At 36.8% G+C, this 13600-nt stretch overlaps 1 protein-coding gene across 1 annotated transcript in view; it reads right to left on the bottom strand.

Moving 5' to 3' along the window:
• The window catches only part of ZNF804B (zinc finger protein 804B), a gene marked incomplete at its 3' end in the record, with an annotated part of 418502 nt that overhangs the window by 89427 nt on the left and 315475 nt on the right, over positions 1 to 13600 (bottom strand). The gene's annotated exons all lie outside the window — the stretch shown is intronic.

Below are 13600 nucleotides of genomic sequence, written 5' to 3'. Positions count from 1 at the left end.
GATCGATCATTCCCACTTGTCTCTTTCATAGACATTTCTTTCCTACATAATACCCCTTACATTCTTGTGTGCCATTTCATCTTTAGCCAATTGATTATCCACTCCACACACTCTCCCTTGGTGACCTCCATTCACATGATAGCTACAGGCTAATTTATCCGTGATCTCTGACTCCAGCCTAAGCTTCTTCCACAAGCATCAGTTCCTGATACATATCACCAATGGGTTTGTCACATTTTCCAGGACTATTACCATTACAATTCTGAGTATGCTTTATCACAAACAGCTTCAGCCACATCACTATCCCACTTAAAATCTTCTTGAGGCCCAGCCAGTAGGGCTCAGTAGTTGAGCATTGACCTAGGATCAAAGAGACTGAGGTTCGATTCCCGGTCAGGGCACATGCCCGGGTTGCAGGCTTGATCCCCAGTCAGGGGCGTGCAGGAGGCAGCCAATCAATGACTCATCACTGATGTTTCTATCTCTCTCTCCCTCTCCCTTCCTCTCTCCGAAATCAATAAAGATATATATTTTTTCTTTTTTTTTCTTTTTTTTTTTTTAAATATATCTTTATTGATTTTGGAGAGAGGAAGGGAGAGGGAGAGAGAGATAGAAACATCAATGATGAGAGAGTCATTGATCGAGCCCACAACCAGGCATGTGCCCTGACCGGGAATCGAACCTCCATTGCCTGGATCCTAGGCCGACGCTCAACCGCTGAGCCACGCCCGGCTGGGCAAGATATATATTTTTTAAAAATCTAGAATTCTTTCATTGTCCATAAAATAATAGTGATGAATACTTGTTGAACATAAACTATGTGCCAGGTATTAGGCTAAGTATGTGAATTACCTCATTTATTCCTCACAAAACCCTATAAAAATAAGTTTTATCTAAATCTACATTTTACAGATGTATCAACCAGCACTTACAGAGATTGCACACTCTTGGTCTCTGAGTAAGTAAGTGGAGAGGGTATTTGAATTCAAATAACCTATCCCTAGCTCCCACAGTATAAACAGCTGTGCTTTACCATCTCCCTTTAAGGTCAATTTCCTTACTATACCACACAGGCTTTTTCCTACCTCATCAGTATCAGTTTGTATCAATTTATGCTCCCATATTACCCTCTTTAATTCAATTACTAGACATGCCACATGATAGTATATGATCTGTTTTCATGCCTATTGCTCCCATAAATCCTTTGAAGGCAGAAACTTTTTTATTCATTTTTGTGTCCACAATGTGAACATAGTGTCTAGCCCAGAAGAGGAGCTTATTTAATATGCATTACATAAATCACTGGATAATAGTGGCTACATATTTATGCCTCCTATCATTCTACAAGTTCTCTATTATCCTAGTGTCTGAATAAAAGAATGACTGACACATAGAGTATACAAACAAATATTTATAAAAAATGGATGAGCAAAATAAGGGATGTTAGCTTTGTTTCTTCAAAATGACTAACCCTCTATAAAGAGAAATCAGACCATAAACCTAAATCATAGGAGCATCACAACCCAGACAAGAAAGCAAGCCCCCCAAATTTAGGCAGTTTCTCACAGGGTTGGGTGAAACAACGGGGAAGTTAATTAATTGTGACATGGGAAAATAATGATTTAAGTGTAAATATAAGAGGCTAACACATATGGTAAAGAGCAGGAAGGACATGCATACCATTAACAAACAGAGAAACTAGACCAAATATTTGAATCATTTATCTAAAAGAGTTGAAGTAGGAATTTGGTTAAATTCTAGCTAATGGAGTAGGGGATAAAAGCTATTAGACAGAATATATCCAATGATGAGAATATAAGCTCTAATTTCAGAACTAAAACCCAATTACTCAAAGAACTGGGATAATGGCCTGCTAGTGTAGTCACTGTTGAGAACTGAGGAAGTATTATAGCATTGAAGTAGAGCTAAATTTCTTGATTTGGTAGGCTTAGAATCAAGGAAATCATTTCCTATCCAGTCATTCTCACTAGGATCTTTTTTTCATGTCCTTTCTTAGTATAATTTCAGGGACTGGATTGGAATGAGGAACTACTTTGGTTTACCCATAGTTCTTCTTACTTTATTATGACCCTGGAACAACAGCCTTAAAAAACTGACTATGTGCCTTGGATATTGAGCAACTCTGCCTCAGTGCTTAAAAGTGCCTCAGCTTTATTAACTAGGTATGGGGCAGGCGTAGTAAGTGAGGATTCAGAGTGAATCTGTGATTAAAATGGATTTTCATATTATTCTAGGTTATGTAGAGGATTTTATGACAATAGCTCAATGGATAGAGTGAAGCTTCTCTAGTTACTCTTGATATCTTCATCTAGACATCTTTTATTTCTAAAACAACCTCTAATTATGACATCATATGCCTGTCAATGAAAACTGGTATAATTATAAGAGAGTTCTACCAATATTTTAGTCATATACTGTCTCCTCTGAATGTTCACATTTTATAAAGTGATCAGACTAAATTCCTACCCCATTTCTTGCTTCGTTTTTCTTTACAGGAAATGGTGCTGATATACTGATTTCTCTTCCTTCCAAGGAATAATGATATTCCCCAGAGCATATCCCAGTTCCCTTATTAAAAGAGCAAGAGTGCACAGGTGGGATATAAATGCCAATAGCAAAACAGAGTTAATCCAGCGTATCCATCCAAGCCAGAAATAAGAGCATAAACTCAACAGCACATGACTGGGGATAAGAAATGGGGAAGCTGAGACCTGTGGGTAGAAATATCAGGCAGAGGAGAATACATGCCAAGAGTTGGGTAGAGTCAGAGGAATCATAGTGGGAAATAAATAAATGAGTCCTTAAGGATCTTTGGCAAAACTTGAAAACAGGTTAGAGCTGGAGCTGAGAAAAAGAACCATAACCCAAATGGCCCATGATATTCTCAGCATGAGGTAGGTCTGTATTCAAGCATGAAACTGGACTATCTGTGGAGATGGAGCTAAGTTGGTTCAGCTGTATGTACCACAAGAATGGAGAATAAGGTCTCAGACTAGTAGAAGAGGTATCATATAGTCTAAACCTATGATTTAGCAAAAAAAGGGAAATGATGTAATATCACGGCTCGTATAAAATCAGGTCAATGGTAAAGCAGGCACACTTTCCACTGTATGTTGCTGCCTCATATACTCAGCTGTTCATCCATCCAACCATACATTCCTCCAACCAACCACTGAGCAGTCACACATGCAAGAATCTCTTGTTAAGCAACTTCTGAATGTCAATTTCTTACTGGGTCTCTACCTCAGAATTTTACAGTCTAGCATCAGATAATTACATGTGAAGAGGTAAACACTGTAAATTGTGATAGAGTGATAACTATGTTTCTGTAGAGTTTACCTAGTTCATAGTAATTAAGAATGATTGTTTTTTTATATTCCAAAAAGAGCAAACACAGAACAGCTGAACAAACAAAAACTCACAGAAGCAAACAACAGATCATTGGTTATGATAAGGGGAGTGGAGGGAGGGGCAAAGTAAAGGGGTTCAGTTATATGGTGATGGATAGAAACTAGACTTTAGGTGGTGAGTGTGATGCAGCACATACAGATGTTAAATTATAACGTTTCACACCTGAAACTTATATAATGTTACGAGCCAATGTTACCACCATACAAATAAAGTAAAATAATTAAAAATGATTGGGAGAAAAATTAGTTTCCCCCCTATTTTTCTTTTACTCATAGAATCAGAAACACTGTTAAGCACTCAGAATTTCTTGCCTTTTTGTTGAATAACAGGATATTTTTACTGATCAAATAGCCTTGAAGGCAAATGAAGGTGATATTTACTTTCTGAAACACTTACATAACCTTCAAATATATTTAGAGATATGTAAAGGAGTAAAATGTAAAGGAGTAAAACTATCCACCTATTCTCAGTATAAGTAAATTTGAAAATAAGAAAAAAATCAGTGATTCACAATACAGTAGACAGACAAAATATTATCATCACTGATCTGCTGGCTATTCAGACTTCTCACATTTTGCCTATGAAGATGAGGGACTTTATTTAACAGAAAAGTTAACAGTTATTAAATAAAAGAAAATTCCTTGCTAACCATCCTCAATGATTCATTAAAAGGTTGAAAATTAATTATAAATTGAACATGACAGTTATCTTAATAAGAGTCATTTTTAAAACATTCGGTGTTGCCAGTGGGCATTTTATGTTGCAGTTCAGTAAGAATCCTGTAATTAATTACTTTTCATAATTAATATTTTGGGTGCAAGGAGAGAAAATGTACTTTTTCACAATGGGAATTTTACATTCAGGCACATAATCGGTGTGTCTGTAAAGTGGCAAATATTCTGATTAGAGTAACACATTTATTTAGAAACAGATGTTTACTACCGAATTAGTTTTATTGTAATGATGCTTACACACTTACGTACACCGAGCTCTCCCTGTAAACGAGAAATCTGCCAAGCACTTCATACAGCTGAACTCCCTTAATCTTCACACTAACCTTATGAAGTATTATTTATTATAATCCCATATAAAGATATGGAAGACAAGGTACAAACACATTTAGAAACTCAATCGACGCTGAAGAGCAGAGACTGGATTGAGACTCAGCTATCTGCCTGACTTCAGAGCTATTAATCACCATGCTCATGGCTGCCCCAATTACTTAGGCTTTATCTAGACACCACATAATTCCGAGCTGTTTCTGCTAGCTTTTATGTAGATTTAGGATGATACAGAACCCCGAGCTCCCAGAGAGAGTGAGTGGAATAATTATAATTTTAAAGATCTACAAAGCTCTTGGAGCTGAGAGATGAACACTAGGCAAATACAAGGTGGTAGTCTTGTTTCCACTGGCTGTGAATATGTGCCCTGATTATTAAGAAGGAAGAGGGAAAAAATCTATTGCTGTTCTTCACATCTCCTTGATGGTAATACCAGCTCTGAGCTTTGAGGATTTAATTCATATTCTTTGCCTGAGAACTCACATTTGACCTTTCACTGTTACGTGTAAGAGATTGCTTTGAGAATTCTAATGTTCTCTAACTTGTTTTATTATATTGGCCCCAAATAAAATCCTGCCTCAGAGAGAGTACATTTTCCCTCATCTCTGGTGATGGAATGGCTGTTGCTGATCCAGAAAACTCTTTTGCTCCCCACTGGTTTCCTGTATCTCTATTAGAGATTAGGAAAGGGAACACTGGTTTTAAAGTCTTTTATTCATTTATTTCTTTTATTTTTGATAGGGAAAAAAATTAGTCTTTGAAGACTAAGTAGCCCAAATCTCAGCCTTTATCTTATTATAGGAGTTTAAATTTTCAAGGTTTCAATTACATCAGTGTAAATTAGGGGAAATAATGAGTAGCTTGCAGGTTTGTTGTGGGTATAGAATGAGTTTATTTTTATGGAGGCACTTAGTAGTGCATAGTAAAAGTAGGTACTTATCCTTCGGTTATTTGTATGTGTGTGTCATTGTGTGTATGTGATACAAGGAAATTATTTTAAAATAATACCACTCTTCCATGAATCTACAATGCAACTGTCATTTTCCAGTGAAAATTTGAGCAAGTGAGAGGAGTCGTTATCCTCATCAGCCACCATCTCATATGAAAGCATTGTCCCTGCTAGGAACTTTATATTTGGTGCACATAATTAGGATTTTCAGATGTTTTTATCTCACAATATTTTTTTTTAACTTTTAGACTGTGTAGGAATTCCACACATAGTCAGGAGAGCTTGGTGTAATTCATGTTACTATTACTAATATTGATTTCCCCAAAGATGTGACTGGTTTCTTTTATTAAAAGGATTTTTGCCTTCTAGGGCATCCAGCATGATACTTGTTACTTGGAAGAAACTTAATAAATATTTGTTGAAGAAATGAAATTAATGAGTAAAAAACCAGAGAATGCCTTTCCCACTACATAAAAGATGGTGTGGCTTACTCTGGCAAAGTTAAGGCATATCATGGAGCTCTTGGACTTTTAGAACAACCATTTTTTCAAAAAATGTATCTTTTCAAGATACGTTTTATTGAAAAAATATTTTAAAATAATGGAGGGCGGCAACTTCCCACAGATTTACAATCAGAACACAGATTTGTGATTTACAATGCTCTTCCCATCTTGACATAATTGGTATTTTTTCTTACAATTCATTGATAATCAAATATTGATTTCCTAGAACTCGCATAGGGCATGACTGAAGTGAGGCCTTTGCCTCAGTGGCCAGGTACGTGTGATGTCAGCACTTCCCGGAATTGAAAAGGAGCTTTTCCCCTCTTAATGATTCATCCAAGTTGCCCAGATCAGAAGATAAATACAAACACATTAAATATGTGAACTTGCCTCTGGGTGGAATTCTTTGGGGACAGCTCAGAATCATTTCTAATTTGAAAAGAATAACAAATTACTGGCAAGATGCCAACGTGATGACTGCATTTCTGTTCATGAAGCAGCGACTTAAATATTTAAAGTTTGCTTGTATAACTGCTCATTTTGGAGACGTTTCCTGTTTGGCTGCATTTGAACAGAGATTATTTTTGAAAACACATGCATTTCCATTAGAACCACTTTTCATCAGCATTCTACACCACCAAATTTAGTTTCCTCAGCATAAATTAATATATAGTTCTACCAGAAAAACACTTTAGAAAGTGTATAAGGCAGTCCCAGGTGCTTGCTAAGATAATCATAGCAGCAGCTATTGCAATATTGCTTAATTATGCTTGTCCACCATGAAAGAAAAAAGGCAGTTATAATTTCCAGATTGTGTATCGATCAGATATAGATGCTGCACAAGTTTATAAAGGTCATGGATTGGTTTTCAGAGTTTCTCTTTAACAAACAATGAAACAGAAAATGCATAAGCAAATGAGCTTTGCTGGACACAATTTAGTACTAGCCCATGAAGATGCAAGGACTACCATCTCTCATAGAGAATATCCCAACCCTTGCCAATAAAACAGAACAATATCCTTGAGTAATGCATGAAAATCTATGTAAATTTTCCCAGGGTTGGGGAAATAGTTGAATCCATTAAATTGTAGTCCTTGGCCTAGAGTTCATGCCAGCAAACACCTATTAATGAATGCATGAGTGAATAAATGCAACGAGTGAAAGAATGAATATATTTGAAATCTTTTTGATTTTTTGCCTGGTTATTTATTCTGTTAAAGGGGAGAGAAATGGAAAGCCTCAAATACATACGCTGGTATCAGAATCCATGTAACTGTGCAACTCAAAGCATGAAGCTTCATGTAAACTACAGACTTTAGCTAATAAAAATGATTCAATATTGGTTCACTGATTAAACACTAACTCACCGCAGTAACACAACACGTTAATGTACAAGAACTGGGAAGAATACATGGGATCTCTTTGTGTTTCCTGTCTCATTTTTCTATACACCTAAAACTGCTCTTAAAAATAGTCTATTATTTAGGGGAAAAATATGTCAACTAAATCACATTTTAATAGTCCTACCTTTGTTGAACTCACAGAAAAACAATGTATGGTATGAGACTAATCTAATCCATGTTATGTAATGCATGCAGCTGAGCTTGACTGTGCCAAATGACAGATGAGAGTCCTTTGTATGAAGATCTTGAGATCTTTAGTTCCCCTCTGTCACTCCCCATGAGACAAACAGCAACCTTTGGCAACACTGGAGAAATGCAGGACTACTGACAGACCAATCACTACATCCACTGGAAATTGAAGGGTAAAATTTCTATATTTGAAAGAAAGATTTTGAGTTGTCTACTGCATGGATATGCAAAATATGATAAAAAATGGGTTCTGTCTCCAGACTGATCATTCTGTCCCATTTATAAAGGTAGTAATTACCACCCCATCAATTCATCCACAGATGTGTATAGCTGTAATGGATACAGATGTGTTGCCTTCATCTAAATTGAGTACATTTAAATGAATACATCCATTGTGCATTAGATAGGAAGTGCATTCATTTAGCCATAACTCCTGCTGCAACTATTTATTGTAAAAATGCAATTAATAGTATCTGACATGTCATTTTCTAATATAAGAGAAATCAAGGAAAAATGTCAGGTAACTAAGTTTTCTAGAAAGCTGCTAGTGACATCTGCTCAATTACAAACCTTTTATTTATTTTTTAATTCAACATTTCTGACAACTATCTAGGGGAGAAATGGACATGAAGAGATGCTGACCTAAATCCCCCTTCACCTTTGCTTGGTCATTGACCATAAGTATTTTACCTTCATAGATTCAAGTGATTGTCAGGTAAGTTCCCATTCTTAAACCTTCTCAGATTGTTCTTGTGTCAATCTGTACAGTTTTAAAGAACGTGTTTACATTCTACATGTGCTAAAACAGGTCTGGAGATTCCTGAAGTGATGTATTAAAATAGCATAAATCCAATGGCTTTGCTTTTAAAAAAGTACAAGCAAAGCAGATAAATACTAGAACTCCAAGGCAATTTGCTATTTTCTCCTGAATATCTGCTATCATGTCTGATAAAAAGTCTGCTACACTTGGTTTACTTGTTCTATAACCAGAGATGCTTAAAAAGTGACTGTGCTCACAAAGGCACTTTGTTATTTCAAACAGGCTGCTCCAGGCTTCTATCTGCTGAAATTCTAGCAGGTAATTTACTTTCAAACTTAGAGAAAACCAGCAATTGTGAATAAAGTATGCTGTACAGGAACTGTGTGTCTCAAATCTTGAGACACTAACTTCAAGCTGGGGGAATGTGTCCAAGGAAAGCAAATCTTTTAAAATGGTAGTTTACTTTGAGAGAAAGGGATTTACAAATGCTATAAGCTAGAGTATGTTCATTTCAAAATCATGAAATGATGTAAAAAAGCTTAGCTCTGTTGTAATTTTCAAGAATTATCTGTCACTTATATTTTGTCTAGTAATTATTATTCTCATAGAACTTTGAAAAACTTCCGTAACTTCAGAAATAATAAAAAAAGAAGTCTGTGTACCAGGTTTATGGATACAGACTTAACTTTTGAAAACAAATTAAAAATAATTGTCAGTCACCCTGGCCAGTGTGGCTCAGTTGGTTGGAGCATCATCCTGAATCCCCAAAGGTAGCAGGTTCAATTCCCAATAAGGGCACGTGCCTAGGTTACCAGTTCCATCACCAGTTGGGGCACATGACATGCGGGGAGGCAACCGATAGATGTTTCTCTCTCAGATAGATGTTTCTCTCTCTCTCTTTTTAACCCTCTCTCTTAAGTCATTAAACATGTACTCAGGTAAGGATTAAGAAAAAACACTTGTCAGTTGAAGTCAGAAAGCCTGATTAGCTGGAAACTGGGGCCAAAGTAAAAATGTGTCATAATCACAGAACCAGCAGTGCAGTGCACCCAGACTGTGGGCAACGGTCTATAGTTGACATAGATTTTCACTGCTGCTTGAGCAGTTGAAGGATCCGTATACATTGCTAATACTAGTGCCAACTCAAGCCATATAGCTGTGCTCTCATCGTGTGTGTGTGTGTGTGTGTGTGTGTGTGTGTGTGTGTAGCCAGTCTGAAAAGAGAGCCAGCTACAACAAAACAGAAGTTGTGGGTCCATTGTAAACAAAGCAGAATAGAAAAGTTAGAATCATCACACCAGCATGTCATTGGAAGGGACCTCAGAAATTCTTTGCCAGGTTAAAAAACCCCCACAAAAACAGTTCTTTGCTTTACCTAGTTTGATGTAGGATGAAAAGTAGCAAATCTGGGATGAGAATTCAAGTTCTTGACTCTAACCTTTGAGGCCAACGGCAGAACAATTAATTCTATGAGGTCTGTTTCCTCATTGGGAAAAGGAGGTTGATCTAAGGGTCTAGAATTCTGTGCTTCTGAAATTCAAGATGTATCAATCAATACCCAGAGACTTTAAGCTGATATAGATATAGATATTCTCTTTCTTAAACCACACAACCAACATCTCTTTAACAACATAATTGGAAAGTACGTCCATACTCTTGGAATGCCAGAAATAGAAAATTATATTTCAAATCATCTCATATAAAAGGAGACAGAATCACTCTTAATAGAGGACCTCTTCTGCCCTTTATTCCCCTAAGCTATAAAAAAAGCAGTTAGAGCTTTATGAGTCCCTGGATTGTTAGTTATAGCTACTTACAGTGGATTGAGCCCTGCAGTTAGCCAGTGCTACAGACCAGCTTTAGAAAGGAAGCAAGCTACCTTCTTTTCTGATATTGGGGGGAAATCTGAGATGAAGAGGGAAAAAAGCAAAAGATAAAAGAATCCATACTTAAGATCTTTTACTTAAAAAAACAACTTTCTTATGCTTCCCTTGAAGGAGTTGGTATAGGGTAGGGACTTAGTTGTGTCATGAATGTTTGAATTAGTCACTGTGTTACTATACTGTGCGAGATATTATACCACACAATTCCTGTTCTCGAGACTCTCAGACCACCTACAGGGATAACATAACTTCACAAATTGCAAGTGACAAACAGGAAGGGATATCTGATCATACGGTGGAGATTTAAAGGGCTGTGTGTTCAGAGAAGGGAAACAACCATGCTGCTCTGTAGCATGCCAATGCAGAACACCTAAGCAAAATAAATCTATTAGGATGTAATTTTATAGCGAGTATAAATTAATAGCCTTGGATTTGACTCTTACATATAAAAAATTAATGACACTTGAGGGGCTCTTTAATTCTTGAGTTTAAGAAGGTGACATAAAGTATTGCCGAGAATGAACGAACCTACATCTAGTCATGAGAATCACACAGACTATACCCTAAGTCCTAGAAGCCACACAAACTTTAGAGAGGTCATGATTCCTTCCCCCTATTTTCGCTTCTGGTATGGAAGGTATTATTTCTGACCAGTAGCTCAGGTAGGAATTATGACCCTTACCATGTTGTTCCTCTGTATATTCTGCATGACTTTATTCCCAGGACATCTCTCTTGGACTTTCTGCTTCTTGTGTCAGTGTCTACACAAATACTGAGCTCTCTTCGAATGACTAAAGCCCAATTGAGTAATTTTAAAAGTTGATTCCTATAGAATTTTTGCCTCCATCCATCACGCCTTAGAAAACCCTGACTGGCCGTTGTCTGCTCTCCTACTCTGTTACACTCTCGGCTAGAATGTGAATCCTCAGTAGTGGCTGCTTATCAGAAAATCTCTATTCTGTATGAGATGTAGTGATGGCAAGGGGCATTTATACCCCATTTAGTTGAAAAAATATCCTCTTAGTATGAAAAGAAAAGGGAACCTTAATTGATAACAAATGATGCCTTTAAACTTCTAAATAAATACCATAAGTGTTCCCTAGCAATAGCAGCAAAAGCTCAGATAGGAGCATCCCTCTTCAGCTGCTGCATGCCCAGGTACCACAATGGCTTCACTTTGGATGTCCTTCTGGAGAGGAGTGCCAAACGGTAGGAAAAAGAGGAGTGTGAAGTGTAGATGGGGGACATGGACAAAGATATGGAAATAGAAGAAAGGCATCTAGGGAAACAGAAGAATCTGTATTTATCTTATGCAGGAGTGAAGGAGAGGGCTAATGAGCAGGGAGAAAATTAGGCCGTAGCGCCAGAGAGTAGAATTTTAAAATAACATATTGGAAGGAAGAGAAAGAATAAATGATAAATATCCCCCTTTGTCCTTGCTAATTTTTTCCTATCTGTGATGGGATAAGGGATATATCTCTTTCAGGATAGTCCATGATTTGAAATTTAGTTGTGGGAACATGAAAGTACAGGAAGGTCAAAAATATTTATATTTCATATGAATCATCTGGACCTTGATATTCTCTGGCACTGACCAAAATCAGATGAGTGTTCCTGAATGGGAAACCATTTGTCATGGAATATTTTCAGGAACCCATGTGTCCCATAGTAAATTTAACATCCCTGCTAGAGATTTTACAGACCAGAACAGGATTTCAAAGATTGGAAAGAAATAGTTTTGTTCTTAACTGTATTGCTCTTGCTATGGTAGGTGCTATTAGAGTTGTGTAAGACTCAGAAGGTATTGTTCCTGTACAAAAAGAATGTGTAGTTAGCTAATGGGGGTAGAACCTGAGGAAAACAAGGCAGGACTCTACATGTAATAAGGAGTAAGAGCATTTAGGAGGCACAGAGATGGGGGTAAGAGTCTGAGTCCTAGCTCAAGCACTTGCAAACTACACAACCTTCGGTGTAGTACTTAATTTCTATAAAATGAGAATGATTATGTCACTCTTGCAGGATGGTTGCAATGATTAAATAAGTTCAAACATAAAAAGTACCTAACACAGTTGTGCCAGGCACCACACAGCGCATATATACATATGTGTGTGTGTGTGTATATATATTATGTATATGCATATGTAATTTGTGTGTATGTATGTATGTGTCCATATATGTATATGTATATGTATATGTATATGTATATGTATATGTATATGTATATGTATATGTATATGTATGTGTATATGACTACAGCTCTGGATCAGACAAGACAACCTGAGTTTAAATCAAAGCTCTATTCCTCACGAGTATGGAGCAGTCAGCAAATCCATCCATATCTGTGTCTTCATCTGTATAACAGGAGAGTGTGATACAAGTAGCTCATAAGGCCCTGTACTGTTTATGGAAACAAATCAAATGAAATACCTGGCATAGTTCCAGGCTAATATGGTTATTTATTTTGTCTCTTTGCTTATATTTTCTTGGTTTTGTTTTGATTCATTCTGTTTGTACAGAGTGTAACAGCAAATACAAAAGCATGCATTAGATTTGAGAGTGATATACTGTGACAGTTAAAGACAGACACTAGGCTCCTAGAGTAGGAGCATCTGGGCTGGGAATGGAGACTTGAGGGAGAGTCATTGAGAACTGTACTAAAAAATGCTGGCTCTAGTAGGGAAGGGGGAGCCAAGCCTCCCATAGCTGACACCCAAACACTGTAAGTAAATAAAGAATGGGCCCACAAAGTCCAATAAAAAGGATTTCTTCCCACAGGGAAGAGATGTAGTTAGCTGTACCAGACTGAGTGATGTACAATTTGGATGACAAATTTTTCTTCCTTTGGGACCTTTGTGTTGTAAACGAAAGGGAAAAATATTCAATACAGAAACAAGCGGGAGCCTCAGTCAGACACTTAATCATGCCCCTATGAGGATGCTAGTGCCCTTTATTGCTGACTCTTTTATTTCCAAACTCCCCATGGCACCATAATTCAGATAAGTTACTTGTTAGAAATAATGTTCTTTGCATTAAACATACATTCCTTTCTGTAAACAGGCTCCACTTTCCCCTGCAGAGGGTGAGCTGAGCTGGCTTCCTGACCTGGCCTTTTGCCCCTGTCTTTTGGATTTCTACCTCTGTTCTAATTTTTTAAAGTACTGTTTTGCTATTGAAAAAAAGCTTTAGATATTTTCTGTGAAATTCTTACTACTCTATAAAAATTGTGATTTGAAAGCTTATCAATTTATTACATATAGGGACCTACTTCAGAGATTAACAAAAAGTAATGTTCACTCACTCTGCAATGACATGTATTAACTTTTATTACATTTCTGTGAAAATATTCCTTAGATGTTGTGACAAATAATCTCAAGGTCACTTTATTTCTCAGTTAGTATAAAACATGTACTAATTTACAGT

This window comes from Miniopterus schreibersii (assembly GCF_964146895.1).
Source record: "Miniopterus schreibersii genome assembly, chromosome: 9".
Classification (NCBI taxonomy): Eukaryota; Metazoa; Chordata; class Mammalia; order Chiroptera; family Miniopteridae; genus Miniopterus; species Miniopterus schreibersii.
Note: the sequence above shows the minus strand (reverse complement) of the source record. Positions and strands in the feature narration are given on the sequence as shown.